Below are 25,819 nucleotides of genomic sequence, written 5' to 3'. Positions count from 1 at the left end.
CAACCCTAAAACAGATTGAAATGCAATAGATCAATACTAGGGTCATAATTATGGGTGACAATTTCATATGACTCCGCTAGAAAAAAACTACCGTTCAAACTGAAAAGATCCCATTCGTTAATAATCTACCAAATATTCTGGTCAGGAGACACGCGAGAGATAAATGAAGAAGACCGAAGCCCTCACCACCACCACTACCACGCACCCACAAACACTCAAATGTTTACGCCAGAGGAAAGTGAATGACGTCACAAACATACATACAAACAAACTCGGGGGGGGGAGGGGCTATATAGAAAATAACTATTTCAAAACTGAAACCAGGACATTCCAATATAGTAACGGAACTGAAGTCATCAACAGTTGAATAATAAATTCTTTTCATCACACATTATCAGTAAGCGTGCGTCAGTGAGTGTGTGTGTGTGTGTGTGTGTGTTTATCCAAGCCATTGTTTCGTTTTAATCTCAACATAATCACACAATTCTACGTAACTTTCAAATAACTAAAATAAAAGAACAGAAAAATCTGTGTGGCATCAGAGACAGGACAGAGAGAGAAAACACAGCCAACAGGATCTTTTCACTTTGGCCGGCAGATTTTTAAAATAATTTCTAGGTAACTAAAAAAATTTTAAACTTCGTATACTGGTAGAATGCGTTTATAAAACATCTTTTTCTCTTGGCTTTATTGAGACGTCATTGATTGGTTGAAATTGCCGAAATGCAAGAAATTAAACAACAAATATGTTACAAACTATAGAATTTTCTCAAGAACGCCAAGAGAAAAAAAGTGTTTTATAAACACATTCTACCAGTATACGAAGTTTAAAATTTTTTAGTTACCTAGAAAGTATTTTTAAAATCTGCCGGCCAAAGTGAAAAGATCCCAGCCAACATGACAACAAACCGACCTTGCTAGAAATATTCCTCAATACATACAGTGATTAAAAAATATATCAAAAGAAACAAATAAAAGACACTGAATAAAATGTGATTCTAAAATACACTGTCATCAGATAAAAAGATGGGATCTTTTCGGTTTGAATGGCAGTTTTTTCTAGCGGTGTCATATGAAATTGTCACCCATAATTATGACCCTCGTATCGATCTATTGCATTTCAATCTGTTTTAGGGTTAGGGGGAAAGGTATCTTTTTTTCTTCACAAATGTAAATAAACTCAATCTGTTTCTTAAACGAGGGACATATTCACACGGCACAGAATGTTTTTTTTACCTCAATAGATGACATTGATTGTTTGAAATTGCAGAAATTGAAGAAAAAACAACAAATATCTTACAAACCATAGAATTTTCTCAATAAAGCCAAGAGAAAAAGATGTTTTATAAACACATTCTACCAGTATACAAAGCTTAAAACTGTTTAGTTACGTGGAAATTATTTTTAAAAAACTGCCGTTCAAACCGAAAAGATCCAAAAGACGGGATGGTCAAGGCTATAACGCCGTTCATAATAGGTCTGCACAATCAAGCTGGTCTAGGGCTATAAACAATAACAGGTGACGTAAGTGCACAGATCAAACACATTTTCTTAGCACATCAACTATTTTTTAAGCAACCCTTTGACTTACGCATAACAGTTTATAGTAGAATAGCTGTGATCTACTTGCAAACACGAACACACCTTGCTGACAGAGGATAAACAATGGTGTTTATATATATATATCCATAAATAGGCTATAGGGTTCACTTTCTGTTAGTATTTCTGACAGATTACTCATAAGTAATTCTCACTCTCTCTTCATGCACACACATACACACCTATAAGTTTACATCATCTATTGAAATTTTGAATACAAAACTTTGTATGAATGTTATTATGGCCACATCAAAGATCAATCAACCCTCTTGACTTGGACCAACCAGCTCACCCACTTGAAGATAGAGGATGGAGGCAAACCATAAGTTTTTTGTTTCTTTTTCTTGCATGTGACTTTTCTTTTTGAAATGGAAATTCCAAACCTACAAAAAGGCAGTTTACCCCCATCATCACCATCCAATACTCAGATGGAAAAAAGGCATTTTGTTTTTGTGGTAAGTGGCTTGCTTACCAACACATGGTTCCGGCTTCGGTCCTACTGCATGGCATCTTGGGCATGTGTCTAACTATAGCTTCAGGCTGACCAAAGCTTTGTGAATGGATTTGGTAGACAAACTGATAGAAGCCTGTCATGTGTATGTGTACGTTTGTCCCACAACATCGCTTGACAACCAATGCTGGTGTGTTTACGTCCCAGTAAGTAGTTCAGCAAAAGAGACCGATAGAATAAGTACTAGGCTTACAAAGAAGCTGTCCTGGGGTCAATTTGCTTGACTAAAGGCAGTGGTGCAGCATGGCTGCAGTCAAATGACTGAAACAAGTAAAATAATAAAAGAATATATATATATATATATATATAAATATATATATAGCCACTCCTATTCTAATTTGAAATTCAATCAAAATTCAGTGAAACAAAATCTGAATGAATTCAAATTCATTGGATTTGCTCTGCTCATTTGTTTTCAGGATTTCTTGTTAATTAGAATTTCGACACTGAATTGATAGCACCAACCCTATCAACTTTCTCGACTTGTCCGACACTGTCACTATCAACGGTGACAGCAACATTGATCTTTTGGATAATGTGGCCTGGAGTACACTATTCTTGAAAAAGACTAGATAGTCGAGGCTTGAATAGCTTTGGTCTGTATCAGGACTGACCTGGGACTAAACATCAAGGTAATATTTCCTCAAATCCAAACATGTTTTCATTAGAAGATAGGAAATGGACAGTGCTTCGACATCAGTGGTTCCCAAACTTTCTCTGTAACCCTAAACCCCTAGGGAATTTTAAATTCTGGTACTCCCAACAAAAATATCACATTTGAAGATGGGAAGGAAAAAAAAAAATCAATACTCTAATAGCTAATTTATATTTGATTAAAATCTAATACAATAAGTGCTGTGAGTGAACAAACTGAATTCAAACAGTAAGCCTTTCTTCACTCAGCACATGAAATGTGAATATATGTGAATAAATGTGAATGAATTGAGCAATTTGAAGGAAAAGTTTAAACAGTGAAATCTATCCCAACTGTAAATAAAATTCAATGACTTTGTTCCTGCTTCTCATTCATACTGTCAAAACGGAGATTTTGGGTTTTTTTTACTTTGCAAATCAATGTGCAGGTCTGCTTCTGGATTCAGGTGGGTTTTGTCTTAACAAAACAGAATTGAATCCAGATTCACACAAGTGTACAAATGTAATGAGGACACAGTTCATGGTCATAATCTCTTAAAGGTTATGGCTGTATGGTAAAAAAAAGAGTTTGTTTCCCAACCACATGGTTTCTGGTTCAGTCCCACTGCATGGCACTTTAGGCTAGTGTCTTGCTCCAAGCCAACCAAAGCCTAGTGAGAGGATTTGGTAGACAGAAACTGAAAGTCATTGGTGGCTGTGTGGTAAGTAGCTTACTAACCAACCACATGGTTCCAGGTTCAGTCCCACTGCGTGGCATCTTGGGCAAGTGTCTTCTGCTATAGCCCCAGGCCAACCAATGCCTTGTGAGTGGATTTGGTAGACGGAAACTGGAAGAAGCCCGTTGTATATATGTTTGTGTGTCTGTGTTTATCCCCCACCATTGCTTGACAACCGATGGTGGTGTGTTTACGTCCCGTAACTTAGCGGTTCAGCAAAAGAGACTGATAGAATAAGTACTAGGCTTACAAAGAATAAGTCCCGGGGTCGATTTACTCGACTAGAAGGCGGTGCTCCAGCATGGCCGCAGTCAAATGATTGAAACAAGTAAAAGAGTAAAAGAGTAAATGTCAGAAAAAAAAATTTTACATGGCATATATTATATCATATAAGGATGGTTCTATATCTTTATGTTATATGTGTGTGCGAGACCAAAAGATGACAAATCTACAACCTTTTAGACAATACACAGCATCTTTGGATATCATTTGCAGATGTGTTTGCTTTCTCATTTAGCCAAAACCTGTTTTTTTTTTTTTTAATTATGTGGAAGCACTCCGTTGGTTACGACGACGAGGGTTCCGGTTGTTCCGAATCAACGGAACAGCCTGCTCGTGAAATTAACGTGTAAGTGGCTGAGCACTCCACAGACACGTGTACCCTTAACGTAGTTCTCGGGGATATTCAGCGTGACACAGAGAGTGACAAGGCCGGCCCTTTGAAATACAGGTACAACAGAAACAGGAAGTAAGAGTGAGAGAAAGTTGTGGTGAAAGAATACAGCAGGGATCACCACCATCCCCTGCCGGAGCCTCGTGGAGCTTTAGGTGTTTTCGCTCAATAAACACTCACAACGCCCGGTCTGGGAATCGAAACCGCGATCCTATGACCGCGAGTCCGCTGCCCTAACCACTGGGCCATTGCGCCTCCACTTTTTAATTATATATCAATAATGACACAAGACCACAGATTTGGAGGGAAGAGTATAATCTATTTAATTGGCCCCAGTACAGAAAGTCAGGGTTCATTTCAGTGTGATTTGTCTAACAAAGTAAATTCCACAAGGATGGGTTTTTTTTTTTTTTCTAATCAGAAATTCTGTTGCCATAGATTTCGCTTGAGAATTTCTTACAATGGCATGAGGCCATAAATTTGCACATGGCCAAATAGGTGTCTGATAGTTTATATAAACTCGTGATTGATAAAAGATTGGAACTCAGAAGATAGCAGACAACCACTGCTACCGTTATAATACTCTCTCTTTACTCTCTTTACTTGTTTCAGTCATTTGACTGCGGCCATGCTGGAGCACCGCCTTTAGTCGAGCAAATCGACCCCGGGACTTATTCTTTGTAAGCCCAGTACTTATTCTATCGGTCTCTTTTGCCGAACCACTAAGTAACGGGGACGTAAACACACCAGCATCGGTTGTCAAGCAATGCTAGGGGGACAAACACAGACACACAAACACACACACACATACACACATATATATATATATATACACATATACGACAAGCTTTTTTCAGTTTCCGTCTATCAAATCCACTCACAAGGTATTGGTCGGCCCGGGGCTATAGCAGAAGACACTTGCCCAAGATGCCACGCAGTGGGACTGAACCCGGAACCATGTGGTTGGCTAGCAAGCTACTTACCACACAGCCACTCCATAATTATAGCATTTTTGATACTGATGTAAAAAAAAAAAAGTTTTTAAATCTACCCTGTTGCTAACTTCTTCTCTGTCTCAATATTTGTACCAATGCCTGTACCAAAAACACTATAAATTAGGAGAACACAAAACAGTGAGCTTCATATCTGAACTGTAATGGAATCAACAAATAAAGAGATGAAAAAGTTGATTTAGACGTGTGTATGGTGACAGTGAACAAAACCAATGGAAAGTTAGAGAAGTCAGATCAAGATTTTTAAACCAACCATGCTTACTTCACTGGGTGAAATTAGAGTAATTAGAGTAATCAGTTTGGTATCCCAACAGCCAGTTATTTGTACCATACGGAAGGTTAACTACCAATGTATGGCATCTTAACTGTCAGTATTTGCATCCATACATAAAGTAAAATGCCATAGGGGCATTTATTGTTAAGGGACAGTTTCTGACAAGTAAATAAAATATTAGAAATATTGCATTTCTAAATCTCTGACTTATACAGTAGCAGCACAATAAAGACCTAGCTTTGTGGACAAAAAGCTTAGGGTTCAATCACATGGTTTAGGGTTCAGTTTCACTGTGTGACACCTTGTCAAGGGTCTTCCACTATAGTTGTGTGGGGGTTATTCTAGTCTTGTACTAGCTACGGCGGTACTTTTTCTAAAATTGGAATGATACAGAGAAGATTAGCATGGCCCCTGCGCAAGGACGACACGCAAATTCGTGAAGCGTTCCATATTTTTTACCGAGGTCGACTTTGCCTTTCATCCTTTCAGGGTCGATAAATTAAGTACCAGTTACGCACTGGGGTCGATGTAATCGACTTGATCCATTTATCTGTCCTTGTTTGTCCCCTTTATGTCTAGCCCCTTGTGGGTAGTAAAGAAATAGGTATCCTAGTCTTGACATCACGTGATTGTTGTAAATGAATGTCAATTTCCAATATTCTGTGAAAACATGTCTGGCCTAGGGGAAATATTACCTTGCTCCGAAACGGGTACGGGATGGCAACCGGAATGGTATCCAGGAAACAGAAAAATCTGTCTCAGTAAACTCCATCCAATCCATGCAAGCATGGAAAAGTGGATGTTAAAACAATGTCAACGATATCAGAGAACATTAAATATACAAATCAGCTACAAAGCATTTACTTAACTTTCCACCAAGCATCTACAGATGCCAATATTTAACTAACTTCAACTACATTCTCTGGCATTAAACGGATGAGAAAACAGACTTCCCCTGGCGGTGGAATACCAGTTTGCAACAACTAACTTTACTCAATACTGATAAGTGTTTAAACCGCAACAACTAAACGAGGTGGATCGATAAAAAAAAATAAAGTATCACGCCTCTCAGAGATAACAGTAAAAGCCTGCAATGGATTTCAACCAGTGAAACAAAAGCTGATTGAAGTCCAATATTTTGTTTGTTGAGCAATCTTGCCTCAACAAATGTAAATCTACACACAAAGTACGAAAATATCATGAAGCGAGATCAATAAATGTGATAAGGAATTCATTTATAGAAACCAAAATGTACGCAAAGTGACCGGTAGAACAAAAAATGGGAATTAAGCTGAGAACTAATCAGTCTTTCATACATATCTCTCTCCTCTAAAAATACACAAGGACTTACCCTGATTAACTGATATCAGATGAAATTTCTAATTAGAAGTAATTCATATACAGGCACAGACATGGATGGGTGTTAAGAAGCTTGCTTCCCAAATATATAGTTCCAGCTTTAGTCCCTTTGTGTGACACCAGGGGCAAGTATCTTCTATAGCCTCGGGCCAACCAAAGCCTTGTGAGTGGATTTGGTAAAGAGAAACTGAAAGAAGCCCATTCATCATCATCATTTAGCATCCGCTTTCCATGCTAGCATGGGTTGGACGGTTCAACTGGGGTCTGTGAAGCCGGAAGGCTTCATCAGGCCCAGTCAGATCTGGCAGTGTTTCTACGGCTGGATGCCCTTCCTAACGCCAACCACTCCATGAGTTTAGTGGGTGCTTTTTACGTGCCACCCGCACAGGTGCCGGACAGAGCTGGCAAACGGCCACGAACGGATGGTGCTTTTACGTGCCACCGGCATGGGGGGTCAGGCAAGGCTGGCAACGGACACGAACGGATGGTGCTTTTACGTGCCACCGGCACGGGGGCCAGGCGAGGCTGGCAACGGACATGAACGGATGGTGCTTTTACATGCCACCGGCACGGGGGCCAGGCAAGGCTGGCAACGGACATTATATATATTATATATTTCTATATCTATAAAATAGTCCTTGGACAAAAATTGTATGCATATTTTGCTTTGACACTTAATGGCAGCCATACCAAGGCTAGGATCGAGCTGAAAATTGGCAGTGAAACTGAACCCTAAATGCGTGGTGAGGATGAGATGCACGATGGTTAAAGTTCGCAAGCTATAAAGATGTGGTTGCTATGGCAAAAAGAGTGATTTTTCATCGACTCAAGGGGACTTTTCGAAATATGATGAAAGAGCGATAATGCTTAATACCTAATCTATATCTATAAAACAGTCCTTGGACGAAAACTGTATGCACGTTTCGCTTTGACGGTTAATGGCAACCAAACCGAGGCTAGTACCACGAAAGCAACTTAAACCGTCCAAAGGACAGGTACATACATATGTGTGTATGTGTGTGTATATATATATATATATATATATATATATGTATGTATATATTTATGCATGTGTGTCCCCCCACCCATCATCACTTGACAACAGATGTTGGAATGTTTATATCCTTGTAACTTAGTGGTCCAGCAAGAGACCAATAGAATAAGTCCTAGGCTTACAAGAATAAGTCCTGGGGTTGACTTCTTCAACTAAAAAAACTCTTTAAAAGGCAGTGCTCCAGCCTGGCCACAGTCAAATGACTGAAACTCGTAAAAGAGTAAAAGAAAAAATAATATAAATATATGCATACATACACATGCACTCGAGCATGGCTATGTGGTTAAGAAGCTAGCTTCCCAACCACGTGGTTTCAGGTTCATCCCCACAGCATGGCACCTTGGACAAATCTTCTGCAATAGCCATGGATCTGGTAGGCAGAAACCTGAAAGAAGCCCATTGTGAGTGTGTGTGCACATGTGTTCATGTGCACACACGTGCACAAGTGTTCCTTTCATGTGGTAATTGTAAACCTTACCTGGAAATAGGTGAGGATTAGTGAGAGAGAGGAAGAGCATCAAGTCACAGAAAATCTGCCTCAGCAAATTCCATCCAATCCATGCATGTGTATGCACGGATGGGAAAGTGGACAACAAAAATGATAACACACTCTTTAATTAGAAGCAATTTTTGTTTTAATTAGAAACATCTGTGTAAAAAGGGAACAGCTTTTCTTTCAAGCATATTAGAAAGCACATGTATTCAAATTTAATCTTTTTTATTAAGGATTTTTCATATTTCTTTATTAGTTCTTTGGTATGCGACTGTTTCAAACTAAACACAAAGAATTAATATGAATTTTTATTTTTTAAATCATTCATTCATTAATTAATAAGGATTAAACTCCAAAGTCATGTCTCTCATATAAGCAGATATAAATCTGTGGAGTGTGTTTATTGGTTATTCAAACATTGTATTTAAAGTTGGAGGAAATTACATGCTTAGTGAAAAGGTGAGAATTTCAGACAGTTTCCTTTACACACCTAATTAACACAATATGGCACATAATTGCTCAAATCTCCAATTACCTCAGCAAAACACACGTGTCAATGAACTAAAAAAAAACAAAACTTTCGCATTTTGAAATGCCCTGTGGAACCACTTATACCAAGAATCCAACTTAAGATTCATAAAATTCAAGCCCATCAATCATCGATATTCCTACTGCAGCGTATACAGTCAACAAAATGTTATAGAACATACCTCACATGCAAATGATGTCGGTTACATCCTCTCAACATCTCCTAGACAATTCCAATCTTAGATAAACCAACAAGAAACTTGGCTCCTAAACAACACAGACCACTACCATACCTCCGGTCAAGTTTTTTGTTTGTTCCTTCTCAAGTCATGCCTGGCTCATTAGGGCCAGTTTCCCAGTTTCCTTGGCGTATAGGTTCCCCACCTGGACGGGACGCCGGTCCGTCGCAGGTGAGCTGCAAGATGCAGGAGGAAAGAGTGAGAGAAAGTTGTGGCGAAAGAGTCAGCAGAGGTTTGCCATTACCTTCTGCCGGAGCCACGTGGAGCTTAGGTGTTTCACTCATAAACACACACACAGCCCAGTCTGAGATTTGAACCCGCGATCCCTCAACTGCAAGTCCGCTGCTCTAACCACTTGGCCATGTGCCTCCATACCTCCTGTCAAGCCAACAAAAGAAGACTTGAGGGGTTCAGCCTCCTAGAAGTAACAGCTAAATCTTCAAATTACACCCCGTATTCTTATAAGGAAGAACACAATGGACAGTGTAGTGCTAGGTATACAAAAATATAGGACAGTCACAGACAGAGCCACTTGACTGACTTGGGCTAAATCTACCTTGATGATATCAATCAATACATTCAACAAGTCTGTCATACACAGAAGAGAATTTCAATTCAATTCAATTTTTATTGGCTCAAAAAGCAAAAGCAAGGCCATGTAGAGGGACAGGGAGTTATGTACAGGGAGGGTGGTCATACAAAGAGTTCAGGCCATTTCTGGTCAAGAGAGACTTTGAACTGAGCGGTCATCGGCATCTTCACTATCTCGTCCGGCAGCTTATTCCACGGATCTGCAACCCAGATGGAGAAAGCCTCTCTCCTTTGATTGAGATGAAATCATCATAGATAGATCTTTTTGGAGTGACCCCACAGCCCACGCTCTGGAGCAGGAGTGAAGAACAGCTCTTTCGAGAGTTTACACTTTCCGCTTATGATGTGAGCGAGAATGAGATCACCACAGCATCGTCGTTTTTCGAGAGAATAAAGGTCGAGCGTCTTCAGCCTTTCTTCATAAGACAAATGCTTGAGACCAAAGTGTTCACACCACAAGTAATCAAGAAGCCAAAATATATACAGAACATTCACAGACATCTACCAAATCCACTCGCAAGGATTTGGTTGCTCCATAGCTATAATAGAAGACACTTGCCCAAGGTGTCACACAGTGGGTCTGAACCCAAGACCATATGACTGGGAAGCAAACTTCATAACCACACACCCACACCTATATACTTAAAAATTTACAAACAGCATATGACAACTCTTTTTTAATGCTGATAGGGATTTTAATAGTCCTGGTATATTACAGATATTTTTTTCAGACAGTTGAAAGACACAAGTCAAATCCAGCAGGGTTTGAACATTGAAAAGAATTACTATCAGTTCTTTATAGTCACAAACAATCAATACAACAACCAACCCACTGCTAAAAAGACAATTTGTTCCTTGGAGTTTGATAGAAAAAATTTCCTTTTTTTTTTTTTTAAATAGGGGAAGAAATTGGATCGAAAGTCAAGTAGATAGTGACAAGGATGGTAGTAAGTGTTTGTATGTAAGTATGTCACTAAGTAAAAGCAAGACAGGATATTAGTCTCTGCTTCAGTGCCACTCGTAACTCCAGTTATAAATTCACTTGAACGAAAGGAAACAAAAAAACACAAATCAACGGCAATATGGAATAGATTAATATAAATTAACTTTGCTGACAAAAGAAACTAGGAAAATGTGATCAGATAGAAGAACTTATCAAACTTCTGAATTATTTCATTTTTAAGCAATCCGGTTTTCCTATATCCTCACAAATGTTTCAACTTTCGCATCAATAAATTCATTGGCCAGTAACTTCAGCAAATACAATAAAGGCTATGCTTCATTGAAAAGATCAGAATAAGACCAAACATGTCGTGTCCAAAACTGCCTTGTACTTCCATTGGAGAAATGATAAATATTGACAATTATTGTTCCCCCACACCTCTTCCTGCATATTTCTAATTAACTTTTTAATGCTCCATGCTTAAAATATGTTTAATTAACATATGGTGAAGACAGTGAGGTACATTTATGGAAGGGAAAGCAAGCTGTTGAACGCACTAAACAGTAGTAGTAGTGACAATAAGATCACCAAAAGTAGTAGTACAAGTGGCAGTGGTATCAATAGTAGAATCAGTAACAGTAGTACAATGAGAGTAATAGCTGTAGTAGTAGTAACAATATAAGCATAATAACAGTAGCATTTGTGGTGGTACAAACTAGATTAGCAACTACAAGGGTCTATTTACAATGCAAATCAAAGTTATTTTTAAAAACCCATTTCTCCAATAACACAGGAATATGTACATGTACACACACACTTCAGCCTGATACTCACCTCCAGAGTACTGTTTTTCATGGAGGTGCAAATTTTATTTCCAAGCCTATAGCAAACCAACCATACTATCTTTGTAAGAATTTCTATAGTCTACTAATCTGCACCAAATCTTGAAACAAATATCCTTTAAGAAACTCAGAAGTCGGATCTTTTCGGTTTGAACGGCAGTTTTTTCTAGCGGTGGTCATATGAAATTGTCACCCATAATTATGACCCTAGTATCGATCTATTGCATTTCAATCTCTTTTAGGGTTAGGGTGGGTTAGGGTTAGGGGGAAGGGTATCTTTTTTTTCTTCACAAATGTAAATAAACCCAATCTGTTTCTTAAACGAGGGACATATTCATACAGCACAGAATGCTTTTTAACTCAATAGACATCATTGATTGGTTGAAATTGCAGAAATTGAAGAAAAAAAACAACAAATATCTTACAAACTATAGAATTTTTTCAATAAAGCCAGGAGAAAAAGATGTTTTATAAACACATTCTACCAGTACACGAAGTTTAAAAGTGTTTAGTTATGTAGAAATTATGTTAAACTGCCGTTCAAACCAAAAAGATTCCAGAAGTCTTTACAACAAAGAACAAATTTTAAGTACTTTAACGCCTTTCAATAAAGACAAGGTATATGACCACAACTAGAAGTAGCTAGCAATTTGCCAACATCAAATCCACAAGTGTCTACTTGAGCAGATATGATCAAGGCTGCTCTCAAAGCAGGTTTTCTGAATGAAACCCTCCAGTACCTGATCCACTGCTATGCTGTGTCCATACTGCCTTTTCAACCACTTCTACAATCTTGTTTCTCAGACGCTGCTAATTGTACAACATTCTTCTCATTCTTTATCACCAAAATTCTGCGCACAATCTTCTCCTCCTGTACACCAAAATTGTACAGCACACTATTTTCCTTCTGTACACCAAAAGCCTATTAGTCTCTCTCTCCCTCTCTCTCTCTACAATCAGACACTGCAACTAGTAATTGCTGAACCAGCTAAAAATGACAGCCAAATCACACCCTACTGCCTTAATAATAATTTTAAAAAACATTGTACAGGGTGTCCCAAAAGTAGGTTTACAGTTATATCATGTAGGCACTTTAAATTTCTTCTAAAACATTTTATTACATTTAAATTTCTATCTTACTAACTGAAAAGGGAGCTTGAGAAAACTAAATTACCATAGAATAATGGTTTCATATTTTTTATATAATTAAAATCTAAACTGTTAATATATGAATACAAAAGAGATAGTTGAATAAATGTAAACCTACTTTTGGGCCACCCTGTATTGGGATCCCCTTCGGTCACGACACTGACCATGGGATTGCACCTAGAAAGTTACCCTCCTAGTCACAAGTCTGGGCAAGGTGGTTTATGGAAGACCAGCAGTCGCCCATGCATACCGGCCTCCCCTCTTCATGCAATCAATGTTATCCAAGGAAAGGCAAAGGGGTCGATACAGCTTGGCACCCGTGACGTCGCAACTCATTTCTACAGCTGAGTTAACTGGAGCAATGTGAAATAAAGTGTCTTGCTCAAGAACACAACATGCAGCCCGGTCCGGGATTCGAGCTCACAACCTCACGATCGTAAGCTCAACGCTCTAACCACTGAGCCACGCGCCTCTATAACAGTTATATAATGGGATAATTGATTGTGGGTTAACACCAGTTAAATTCTACAACAATGTTCCTTGAAGGGATGTGTATGTATCTAACAGGAAGAGGTAATGAATTTTTTTTTTACCAAACTTTTCACTACAAATTCTACTTGGTATCAACTTTTCCTTACATGTGTGCATTCCATTTAATACACACAAACAGGTGAATTTGTATACATGCACATACTATAAACACACACACACAAATAGTTCATTCTATACTCCCTCTATCAATGAAACCTCATTGTAATAAATTTTAATATTGCAGCAATTTAAGTTAAAATCAAAAAAGACCATTCTGGTTTTATGCCCTTCACTGAGATTTCTGCAAGAATTTGCTCATGCTACTTTGTACCACTCACAAAGCAATTTCTATAAATATTTCTAAGGAAATTAATAATGTACTCTTTACAATCTTGTCATGTCACTTCAAGTGTTAATATCATTAGATGCCAACCTAAATATCACAAAAAGAATATCTTGTTTCTGCCATTGGCCTGCAGCCATGCAGAGGGTACTGCTTTTTAAGGGTCTTGTCAAACAAATCAACACCAGTACATATTTTTAAAGTCTGTGATATATTTTATTGATATCTTTGACCAAACAGCTAAGTTACAGGGATGTAAATAAATGAACACCAGTTGTCAAGCAATGTGCAGAGGACAGGATTCCACCACTGTTTCTAGCAATCTAATTTACTCACAAGGGATAAGTTAGCCCAAGGCTCTGGTAGAAGACACTTGCCCAAGGTGCCACGCAGTGGAATTGAACCCAAAACTGTATGGTTGTAAAGCAAGCATCTCAACTACACAGCAAAGGTACAAGCAGGAAAATAGAAAACCGTTGCTGCAAAATAATTTTTTTAGGATTTGCATGGTAAAACTTTGAAAATCATAAGTGTTCTCGGAAAAATTACCATGCAAAATTCAAACGAGCATAATGATTCTAAACTAATAGACATGCAGAAAAATTGGTTAATATAGAAATAATGCTAAATGCCTGATGGATATATATTTCTTTACTACCCACAAGGGGCTAAACATAGAGGGGACAAACAAGGACAGACAAAGGGATTAAGTCGATTACATAGACCCCAGTGCGAAACTGGTACTTTATTTATCGACCCAGAAAGGATGAAAGGCAAAGTCGACCTCGGCAGAATTTGAACTCAGAACGTAACGGCAGACGAAATACGGCTACGCATTTCGCCCGGCGTGCTAACGTTTCTGCCAGCTCGCCACCTTATGTCTGATGGATATATTACAGCATCACACACCACTCTTGATGATAAATTTATTTAAACAATTGAAACAGTTGGTTGAAGACACTAAAATATTTGTTGCTTTTCATGGATGGTTTGAAATGTTCAAGAAATATTGGTCTAATCTCTACAGTATTTGAATAACATTCATTAAAAAAAAAAAACTCAGCACAGGCTAGCATGAAACTGCATCAGAATATCCAGCACAAAACTGAAATGTATTACAGGAAAAAAGAATCTGAATTTTGTAGGCTACTTTTGAAGTGATTACCTTCGAAATCTTTCATCACAAAGATAAAAAGCACCAAGATACAAAGCAGCAAAAGATCATTTCACATTCATCATCGTCGTCGTCGTTTAACGTCCGCTTTCCATGCTAGCATGGGTTGGACAACGTGACTGCGGGTTGGTGAACCAGATGGCTGCACCAAGCTCCAGTCTTGATCTGGCAGAGTTTCTACAGCTGGATGCCCTTCCTAATGCCAACCACTCCGAGAGTGCAGTGGGTGCTTTTACGTGCCACCGGCATGGGGGGGGGGAGCCAGTCAGGTGGTACTGGCAACAACCTCACTCAAATTTTTACACATGGGCCAGTCAGGCGGTACTGGCAACGACCTATGCCAACGGCACGGGTGCCAATAAAGCGATGCTGGCGACGATCCCGCTCGAATGGTGCCTCCTACATGCCACCGGCACGGAAGCCAGTTAGCCGCTCTGGCAACGATATGATTATGTGTAAATGAAACAAGACTCAAGCCACTGTTTATCATTCTGATATTCCAAAAGCAATGAAAGGTGAATCCAAATCTAGTCTATTATGTGCAAATCAAACAGAAAAGCTTGGTTACATAACATAACTGCTGAATAGCTTATTGAACATTTCCATAGTGCTCACTTCAGGGTGAGAAGTATTTTGAGGCCAAGGCACTTCTACTTTTGGACAATATTCTTGGTCAACCTTCAAATCTAGTCTCACTTCAAATGTGCATACCTACTCAAGCTGTTTTCATTCATTCCACCAAACAACTTTACAGACTATGAATTTTCAAATACAAGGTATACTATCTTGGAAAGTCAGTTATCATGACTGATGACAAACAGTAATTGATTGAAGATTTCTGAAAAAATATTATGCAAGTGAGAAAATAAACATTAGCTAAATATATGTTTCACAGCAGTTTTGACAAAAAAAAAACTGTCTCCAAAATGTCAGATGAAACAGTCAGGATCAGCAACTGCCCAACACAAATGGCAGAGGAAGTAGGATTTGAAAAATATGATAATCAGATTTTACTATAGGCTGATAAGACCCTTATCTATGAAGACCTTAAAGAGTTAAAACTTCAAGCATGACAAAAGACACTTCTCCAAACCTGGTTTTAAAAGCAAGCATCTTTCTAAATACTTTCAGAAAATTATCTTATCCAATTTTTAACAAAATATAAAAAAAAAAATATCTATAATGGTAACACAAAAATGTTATAGGGAAGAATTAGAGGTTCATAAGAAAAAGCAGTCAACAACCATTTGATGCTTCTTCTACAAAAGCAAAAAATCTAACAGAGGCAGTACCCTTTTTTTTTGTATTTGTTGCATAAATGAAAGTTTGTTTTTGTACTGAATTGTATAATGTTTTTAACCCTAGGCTGTCTTTTAAAATGACCTAAAATAAACCCTCCATCCAAATTTCGTGTTAATTTACATTCCCAACACCTGCTTAATAATGACAAAGATTTTCAACTAAATTCTTCATTATTTTCAAAATTAATTAAAAAAAACCTCCTCCAATGTCCCCTTCCCATCCAAAGGTTCTTTGTCTTGTAAGTTACTTGGTGACCCAAGTGCAGGTGCCACGCAAAAAACAACCAGTCCACACTGTAAAGTGGTTGGCATTTGGAAGGGCATCCAGCTGTAAAAAAACCCATGCCAAAAACTAACCTCACCTAAGCTGGTGCCACAGAAAAAGCACTGTCCTCTCTGGGTGGTGGGTATTAGGAAGGGGCATCCAGCCATAAAAACCATGCCAAAACAGACACAGAATTAAGGTGCAGTCTTCTTCTTGGCCAGCTCCTGTCAAACCATCCAATCCATGCCAGCATGGAAGGCAGATGTGAAATGATGATGATGAAAAGCAGTGTATCTTAACAAAAAATATGATAACAAAAGTGCTTATAGACATTTACTATACATAGATATTAGGGTATTGTAAGCCTACTGTAGTTTAAATGTAGAATTTCTTTTCAATAATTATAACTTTTCAGGCGCAGGAGTGGCTGTGTGGTAAGTAGCTTGCTAACCAACCACATGGTTCCGGGTTCAGTCCCACTGCGTGGCATCTTGGGCAAGTGTCTTCTGCTGTAGCCCCGGGCCAACCAAAGCCTTGTGAGTGGATTTGGTAGATGGAAACTGAAAGAAGCCCGTCGTATATATGTATATATATATGTGTGTGTGTGTACGTGTTGTGTGTGTGTGTTTGTCCCCCTAGCATTGCTTGACAACCGATGCTGGTGTGTTTACGTCCCCGTCACTTAGCGGTTCGGCAAAAGAGACCGATAGAATAAGTACTGGGCTTACAAAGAATAAGTCCCGGGGTCGATTTGCTCGACTAAAGGCAGTGCTCCAGCATGGCTGCAGTCAAATGACTGAAACAAGTAAAAGAGTAAAGAGTATAGCCTAAGGCCAACCAATACTTTGAGAGAGAATTTGGTAGATGGAAAGTATAGGAAACTCACACATAAATACATGTATGTGTGTATATATGTGCACAAATGTGGACACCCATATTTGCCACTTGAACAAATCAGTGATAATGTTTACATTCTTTCTCAACATTATAACTGATTACTTTGTGCTTTCAAATGAAAATATCCATCTGCTAAAACAAATACGTAAAAAGTTGGTGATAGGAAGAGCATCCTGCCTCAAATAACTCCCCAACCAACGCATGCTAGCATGGAAGAAAGTCCTTTATCATATATACACACACATATATACATATATCGTGATCGTGGCCAGAGCAGCCAACTGGCTTCCGTACCCGTGGCACGTAAAAGGGCCCCATTCAAGCATGATCGATACCAATGTCGCTTCACTGGCACGTGTAAAAAGATTCGAGCGAGGTCATTGCCAGTACCGCCTGACAGGCCCCCCGTGCCGGTGGCACGTAAAAAGCACCCACTACACTCTCGGAGTGGTTGGCGTTAGGAAGGGCATCCAGTTGTAGAAACTCTGCCAGATCAAGATTGGAGACTGGTGCAGCCATCTGGTTCGCCATCCCTCAGTCAAAATCGTCCAACCCATGCTAGCATGGAAAGCGGACGTTAAACGATGATGATGATATATATATATATATCATCATCATCATCATCATTGTTCGACCGTGGTCGAGACAATGGAATTTACCATGTTACGCCAGACTTCACGGTCCATCATAGCATTACGGAGGTCCTGTTGCTGGATGCCTATATCCCTGGAGATTACATCAGGGTAGGAGAGTGTGCGCCCTCTGGTATTGCAAGTAGATGGCTTCCAGAGGAGAAGAGTAGAAATTGCCTCGTTTTCAGCTCTACAACCAATGTCCAGCAAACTGGACTCTCCTACCTTTCACAAGAGATGACACAGGTGGTAGTTTCCCATATATTTGCATTTTGGTTGGATGACGCTTCCACTATATATATGCCTTTTTTTTTCTCTCCTTGTTTCTTTCTGTGTTTCTTTTCTGTGCATCTTTCTGTTGAAGAGCGTAGGCTCGAAACGTAAAAGATTTGTTTTATTTATATTTCCTGAGCGCCATACTAATACAATTGTTTGTTTGTATTCCACCTGCCTTCGTCTTTTGTCTATTTTCATAAAGCTTCCCGTTATATATATATATATATACACACACACACATCACAAATATACCATACAAAACCTACAAACTATATGCACATCTCAGAGTATGCTTTACTCTAAACAAGTAAACCAAATGAAAGATCATCCTGTTTGCATTTTCTTATTCCTAGCATCCATTTCTACTTTAAGTTATGAGACAATGAGAAGAGAGCCAGCTGCATATGTAACATTTTGGATACAAGATCAGTTCACTGAGATCAATTACCAGTGCAGAGCTGATGTATGAACACCTGACATCATAAGGTTGCTGTTACAGAGTTGTTTAATTCCATACATCTGCTCTGGTAGAGAAAACTTACAAAGACATTCCTGCTATCATTTTTTATAGCCATGACTATCCTGTTTCATCATCATCGTTTAACGTCCGCTTTCCATGCTAGCATGGGTTGGACGGTTCAACTGGGGTCTGGGAAGCCAGAAGGCTGCACCAGGCCCAGTCTGATCTGGCAGTGTTTCTACACATGGATGCCCTTCCTAACACCAACCACTCCGTGAGTGTAGCGGGTGCTTTTTACGTGCCACCGGCACAGGTGCCAGGGGAGGCTGGCAAACGGCCACGATTGGATGGTGCTTTTTACGTGCCACTTTCATATAAGACAGTAGGGTGCAATTTGAAAATTTTGCTGCTATTTCTAACAGCCTGACTAACCACATAGAACTCTGCTGCTGTTGTTGTTGGTAGAAGAGATGATAGAGTAGCAATAGTGATAGTTGTGAAACCCAAGGCTGGTCTGGTCAAGCAAGCCAGTAGCATGGAGAGAGTTGATCAAACAACTAGGTGCAACAGTCAGGCTATAAGTGCTAAAAGTTAAAAGCAACAGTGGTGTTATTGGTAGCAGTAATAATAGAAATAAGGTGGCGAGCTGGCAGAATCGTTAGCACACCGGGCGAAATGCTTCGTGGTATTTCGCCTGCCATTACGTTCTGAGTTCAAATTCCGCCGAGGTCGGCTTTGCCTTTCATCCTTTCGGGGTCGATAAATTAAGTACCAGTTACGCACTGGGGATCTACGTAATCGACTTAATCCGTTTGTCTGTCCTTGTTCGTCCCTTCTCTATTTAGCCCCTTGTGGGCAGTAAAGAAATAAGTAATAATAGAAACAATAGCCAGAGAGATTGACCAGCAGGCAAACAGGCAAAGAAAAAAAAAAAAACATCATTCACTACATCTCATACTTCTTAGATCCATTTCACTTGGAACACAAGCATCCCAGTTACTTGTATCAGACGTAAAATTATGTTTAGATTAAACTAGGCAAACTATTCTACCCCATGATTTCATATTAGCATCTAAACAGATGTGTGCTCCCTAGTGGACACTATGGAGATTGTCGTAGGAGTGGCTGTGTGGTAAGTAGCTTGCTTACCAACAACATGGTTCCGGGTTCAGTCCCACTGCGTGGCGCCTTGGGCAGGTGTCTTCTACTATAGCCTCGGACCGACCAAAGCCTTGTGAGTGGATTTGGAAGACGGAAACTGAAAGAAGCCCGTTGTATATATGTATATATACATATATATATATGTGTGTGTGTGTATGTTTATGTGTGTGTTTGTCCCCCCCAACATCGCTTGACAACTGATGCTGGTGTGTTTACATCTCCGTAACTTAGCAGTTCAGCAAAAGAGACCGATAGAATAAGTACTAGGCTTACAAAGAATAAGTACTGGGGTCGATTTGCTCGACTAAAGGCGGTGCTCTAGCATGACCACAGTCAAATGACTGAAACAAGTAAAAGAGTAATTGATATTCACAGATATCCCTTCAGTTACATATGATAACTTGGTACAGAATTAGTGGCCAAGTCAACTATTGATATGCATCACAATCTCGACTCACAAGAGTCAAGTACTTTAGCACATTAAAATCTAACATTAGTGCTCATTTGTGTGCATATTTGTATGAGAGAGAGAACAGCTTAGTTGATAGAATATAGAACAAACCAAGTGATTCATATCTACTGTGTTCATGACCAAGACACTTAACCCTTTAGCACTTAAACCAGGTCCAAATATTTTACATTCAAAGGAGCCAGATCTAGCCTCTCGTATTTACCCTATATTCTAAAACTAAGCCATCAAAAAACACTGAAATCTCAAAGCTTATAAGACATTGCATGATTAAGTCAAGATAATGTGAATAAATAGGCATTATGTTTGAAAGAGCAATCTGAATGCTAACTGGTTAAATATCAAATAACCCAACACAAAGCCCTTGGAGTTGCCACAAATATTACATGTTGCAATCCATGACATTCTCTTATACACACAATTGCCCAAAACTACATTTCCTCTCCACAGCTAAATAAGACAAAAAATCTTTCAGCCCTGATCAGTTGCTGACTCTGCAAAGTTCAAATAAAATCCACAATGGAATATTACCAATAACTAGGACAGCTTTGTTGTCACACACCTTAACCCTTTCATGTTCGCATTATTCTGCTAAAATTAATGCTTTTTTATCCAAATTGTTTTGAACTAATCATGCATTATCTTGTAGCTATGAGACTTTGATGAGGTAGCTGTTAATTTTTAAAACGATATTGTAGGGTTGGTGTGAGAGACCAGATCTGGCCATAAAACAGGCAGAATACTTTTGGCTGGATATGGCCAGTTTGAATGCTAAAGGGTTAAACTATCTCAAAGGGTCGAGCTGTTCAACAAAAGTTCACTAACCGAAACAACTGTTAGCTCATACTTATGAAGTTTCTTCACTAAGTCTGAATGCTTGCAACAGAGTGAACCCTGCTAAACACACTCAAGGTCCAGCTGGGTGTTAAACTAGACACTGTGGTCAGAGAAAAAATCTTTTAATGACTGGCTGCTAAGAAGAAGGGTCAGTCAGGAGTTAGCTAGTAAATGGCTGCCAACCCACCACACCAATGTGCACTCACCATTTCTCTTGTCAACCCTGTTCCTTCAGTGCCGGAACTGCAACAATTTGGAATTCCCTTTCTGTGGATGTCTAAACTGACTATCAAACACAACAAACTTGGCAGTCTGGAAGGATCTGCAAAGGTCATTGACACTAATACTACTGACGAAAAGAATAAATAAATGAAATCCATCCACCCAACAGTGGTAAGTGCTGCCAGTTCAACTCCACCCAGGACTGTGAGCAGCAGCATCAAAAGAACTGATAAGCATTTCATTAGCCTGAAGTGTTAAGACAGAAGTAACTTTAGAAGTAAGAAAAGAAGGGTGTGGATTTAAGTTTTACAAGGATCTGAACTAAATGTTGAGTCATGTCAAATGACTTTCACGAAGAATGTCTTTAAAAAGTTATCTAACTACAATGCCAGTTTAACAAAAGCCACTCGGTGTTTTCTTTCTTTCTTTTACTTGTTTCAGTCATTTGACTGCGGCCATGCTGGAGCACCGCCTTTAGTCGAGCAAATCGACCCGGGGACTTATTCTTTGTAAGCCCAGTACTTATTCTAGCGGCCTCTTTTGCCGAACCGCTAAGTGACGGGGACGTAAACACACCAGCATCGGTTGTCAAGCAATGCTTGGGGGACAAACACAGACACACAAACATATACACACACATATATATTCATATATACGACAAGCTTCTTTCAGTTTCCGTCTACCAAATCCACTCACAAGGCATTAGTCGGCCTGGGGCTATAGCAAAAGACACTTGCCCAAGATGCCACGCAGTGGGACTGAACCCGGAACCATGTGGTTGGTTAGCAAGCTACTTACCACACAGCCACTCCTGAGTACTGTTTACAGGGTTCAGACTGTTGTAAGTATTCATGTTAGATTTCTGCTTAACCATTAAAAAGAAAAACAGGCCTCTTGACAACTTGAGAAAAACAGCAATACCTGGGTCTTTTTAAAAGGAAGGGGCGAACCAGGATAACCTGAGAAGGGCATTGACAAAAAATAAAAAAGATACTTTTTAGATTATAGCATGTAACAAGGTCTTTCTCTCGGAAAGACCTAAATAGCCATTTCCCTTGCATGGTTAGAGTTACGATATGACAATACGAGTAACTCTTTAAAAGAACAGTTAAAGGAATGGTTATCTGAAGATAGAAAATCCTAGATAAGACATTGAACTGCATCCTGTAGAGAGGCTCCAGCTCGGGCGTGTGGAGTTACCTCCTAGCCACCACTACTCCGAGTTTCGCTCAGTCCTGAGGTGGTAGTATATAAAGGGTCCCAGTTATGGATCAAATAGCAGATGGTCCTGTAGGTAAGGCAATACAAGACTCAAAGGAGGAATGGCCTCCAGGTATGTGTCACAGAGGCCCATCTGTGCGTGGAAATGCCCTGGCATCAAGTGAACCAGCAGTTCTCCTGCCTGTAAGTTAAATAGATCCTGTGTGCCAAGGATAAACTGGAGAGAGCAGCAGATGAATGGTGTGAACTGTAAATAAACCAACAGAAGGTAATGAGAAATTACTACGGTAAAATAAAATGCATCTTCAAGCTTTGGCATGGAGGTCCATGACCCATAGGCATGGCACAAGAAAGAGGAAGATCAGGTCAGTATTCCCTTGGATTCATGTGGTTCAAACCTTTAAAATATATGTATATAAAACATACATTTGTGTAATAAGACTGCATTTCAACAGGTTTCAAACAAATATCCAATAGACATGGTTTATTAGCTTTGTGTGTGCGTCCAATAGATAAAAGCATTATTGCAAATAGTTTAGAAATAAAGGTTTCTAGTTTGAATAATGTTATTACTTGATGTGTACTACATACACATCAAGTAATAATAACTACACAATGGCTTACAGAGAGCAAATCAAATGTGAATATTAAAAAAATTACATCTCTAAAGAGAAGAGGTTAATGTTGTTTTGTTTGTTTGTTCCTTCTTGAGCTATGCCTAGCTCATAAGGGCCAGTTTCCCGGTTTCTTGGCGTATAGGTTCCCCACCTGGACGGGACGCCGGTCCGTCACAGGTGAGCTGCAAGATGCAGGAGGAAAGAGTGAGAGAAAGTTGTGGCGAAAGAGTCAGCAGAAGTTTCGCCATTACCTTCTGCTGGAACCACGTGGAGCTTAGGTGTTTCGCTCATAAACACACACATCGTCCGGTCTGAGATTCGAACCTGCGATCCCTCGACCGCGAGTCCGCTGCTCTAACCACTAGGCCATGTGCCTCCACAAGAGGTTAATGTGAAAATATATGATCTCATTAACAGCAATCATTTAAGTATTTCATCCCATCAAGAAGTGAAATCTTTTGCTAAAATATTTGCTACTCAAAGCAATGCAGCTTTTCAAATGGTATTGATGCTTTATTTTGCCAATAGCTAATTTTAAGATATTAACAACACTGCTTTCATCTCCAATTGTCACCAGGTGATGAAATGTTTGATGTGAATATTGCAAAAAAAAAAAAATACCTATCTCTGAAATTGAAGTTAACAATCCGTGTAAAAAGCACCATCCGAATCGTGGCCGAAGCCAGTGCTGCCTCGACTGGCTTCTGTGCCGGTGGCACGTAAAATGCACCAATCCGACCGTGGCCGATGCCAGCCTTGCCTGGCACCAGTGCAGGTGGCACGTAAAAAGCACCCACTACACTCACGGAGTGGTTGGCGTTAGGAAGGGCATCCAGCTGTAGAAACATTGCCAGATAAGACCAGATCCTGGTGCAGCCTTCTGGTTTCCCAGATCCCCGGTCAAACCGTCCAACCCATGCTAGCATGGAGAACGGACGTTAAACGATGATGATGATGATGACGAATCCAAAAATTATAACCATTACTTATTTCAAACATTTGCTTTCCTACACTGAAACAAGTTGAATGGGCCTGCAATAACAACAACATCACTACTTGCCTTAATCCTGTGTCACCTCATCAAGGGGGCTTAAACATCTTGGTATCTAACCTCATCTCTTCCTGGAACTTCTTCTGCACACTCAATACAGAACGCCATTTGTCACCCAGTACTTATGGCCCCCTTCACATCACACCTCATACCAGTGCAACTATCAACACAAGGTGATCTACCTTCAATGCAAATAAACAAACACCTAAGTGGAAATTTCATTCCTATTTAACCCTAGGTCAGCTTAATCCGGTGAACCAAATAGTATCCTTAAAATCCTTTAAAATGTTTTAGCCCGAAAGCCGCGGCCATGCTGGGGCACCACCACTGAAAGTATATATGTATTTATACAATCTTTTTTTTTTTCGAGTACAGTATATCTAGGTCAACATTATACAAAGAAAAGGACATTTGGACAACTTTTCTTGCTGGTCAAGCAACCAACAAAAAAGCGTCTATGCAATCACTCAACAGGCTAGAAACAGCAACCAAATCGCCTTCAAATTCCTTACTGACACTTTCAATAAAAACAGAGTAGACTGAACAGTTTCTGATATACAAAATCGAATGGTGATGGTTAGAATGTCATTAAAGCCTAAGTATGCCCCTCGGGGTTTGATCTGGGCCTAAGCAACAATTCCTTACATGAACGAGACAAATACCGAAATGCTTTTATTCAAACGTAAATGTCTTCTCAATGTGTGTGTGTGTCTCTCTCTCATATATATATTTATAAGAGTGTTCGATGCACAATATGTAGAGAGACTGAAAGTGTACAACTCGTAATAGTATTATTCATACGGAAAAGATTTTCACAAAGCCACTCGTCAACTTCCCATTCTACAAGACAAAGCTGTCCATGCGAAGATTTTCATTGAACATACAATACAACAACGGGGCGGAGATCTCGTCTCGTTTTAAGACGCTTCTGGTATTTTATCAGCATTTATTTTTTAAAAACCCAATAAAAAGAAAATACACAAAAGATAAGGACTACGGTTAGAATAAGAACTCATTTTGGGAGGAAACAGGTCTGCGATCAGGACACGAATGAAATAGTCGCCGGCCTAAGGTTTTGTCTTTTTTTTTGGCAACTCTATCTCAATCCCTTTAGATAATTGGTGAGTATAACCCAAATGAAATCGAATCACCAGTATATAACTGGTACTTCGTTTATCAGCCAATGCCGAAATGGATAAAGATTAGTTTGATCTCGGGACTAAGCGGGGGAAGGAGATGGTTTTGAAGCTGAAGCAGACACTGAAGAATCTCAATCAGATCAGTCCTTTACCAAACCGCCTCATCGATATCTACCGATGAAATAGTCACACTTCTCCGTGCTAATTCATCATTCTAACCTTTTAACCGGAATTGAAACCTACACTTCCGTATGGAAAACATGTAGAGAGAATAGAGAGATTATTATTTCGTAATAGCGAAGGCAAAGACACACACACATCATATATATATATATATCATGATATATATGTATGTGTGTGTATATATATATGTATATGTGTGTGTGCATTCTTGAAATTGGTGAGTAGGTAGTATTGTGTGATGAGGTACGGAATAAAAGCGGGAGTATAGTATCGTGGCCACAAAAAGGGGGAAGACTACCGAATGCTTCTTTGTAACAAACGAGCCCCTCATTTCGTGGCAGCACTTGTGTGAGTGCCAAAAAAAAAGAGAGAGAACGGCATCGATGGGACACCAATAATGTA

The 25,819-nt window shown here is 39.4% G+C and overlaps 1 protein-coding gene and 1 non-coding gene across 5 annotated transcripts in view; one reads left to right on the top strand and one right to left on the bottom strand.

Moving 5' to 3' along the window:
• Positions 1 to 25,819, bottom strand: part of LOC115218865 (F-box/WD repeat-containing protein 1A) — a 147,244-nt gene that overhangs the window by 118,121 nt on the left and 3,304 nt on the right. The window lies entirely within an intron of this gene.
• Positions 5,790 to 5,896, top strand: LOC115219591. Its single transcript, XR_003882344.1, has one exon. It is a non-coding gene; the product is annotated as a U6 spliceosomal RNA (small nuclear RNA).

The sequence above is a fragment of the Octopus sinensis genome, linkage group LG14 (genome assembly GCF_006345805.1).
Source record: "Octopus sinensis linkage group LG14, ASM634580v1, whole genome shotgun sequence".
NCBI lineage: Eukaryota > Metazoa > Mollusca > Cephalopoda > Octopoda > Octopodidae > Octopus > Octopus sinensis.
The sequence above is the reverse complement of the archived record's forward strand: the minus strand, read 5'-3'. Positions and strand labels throughout refer to the sequence as shown.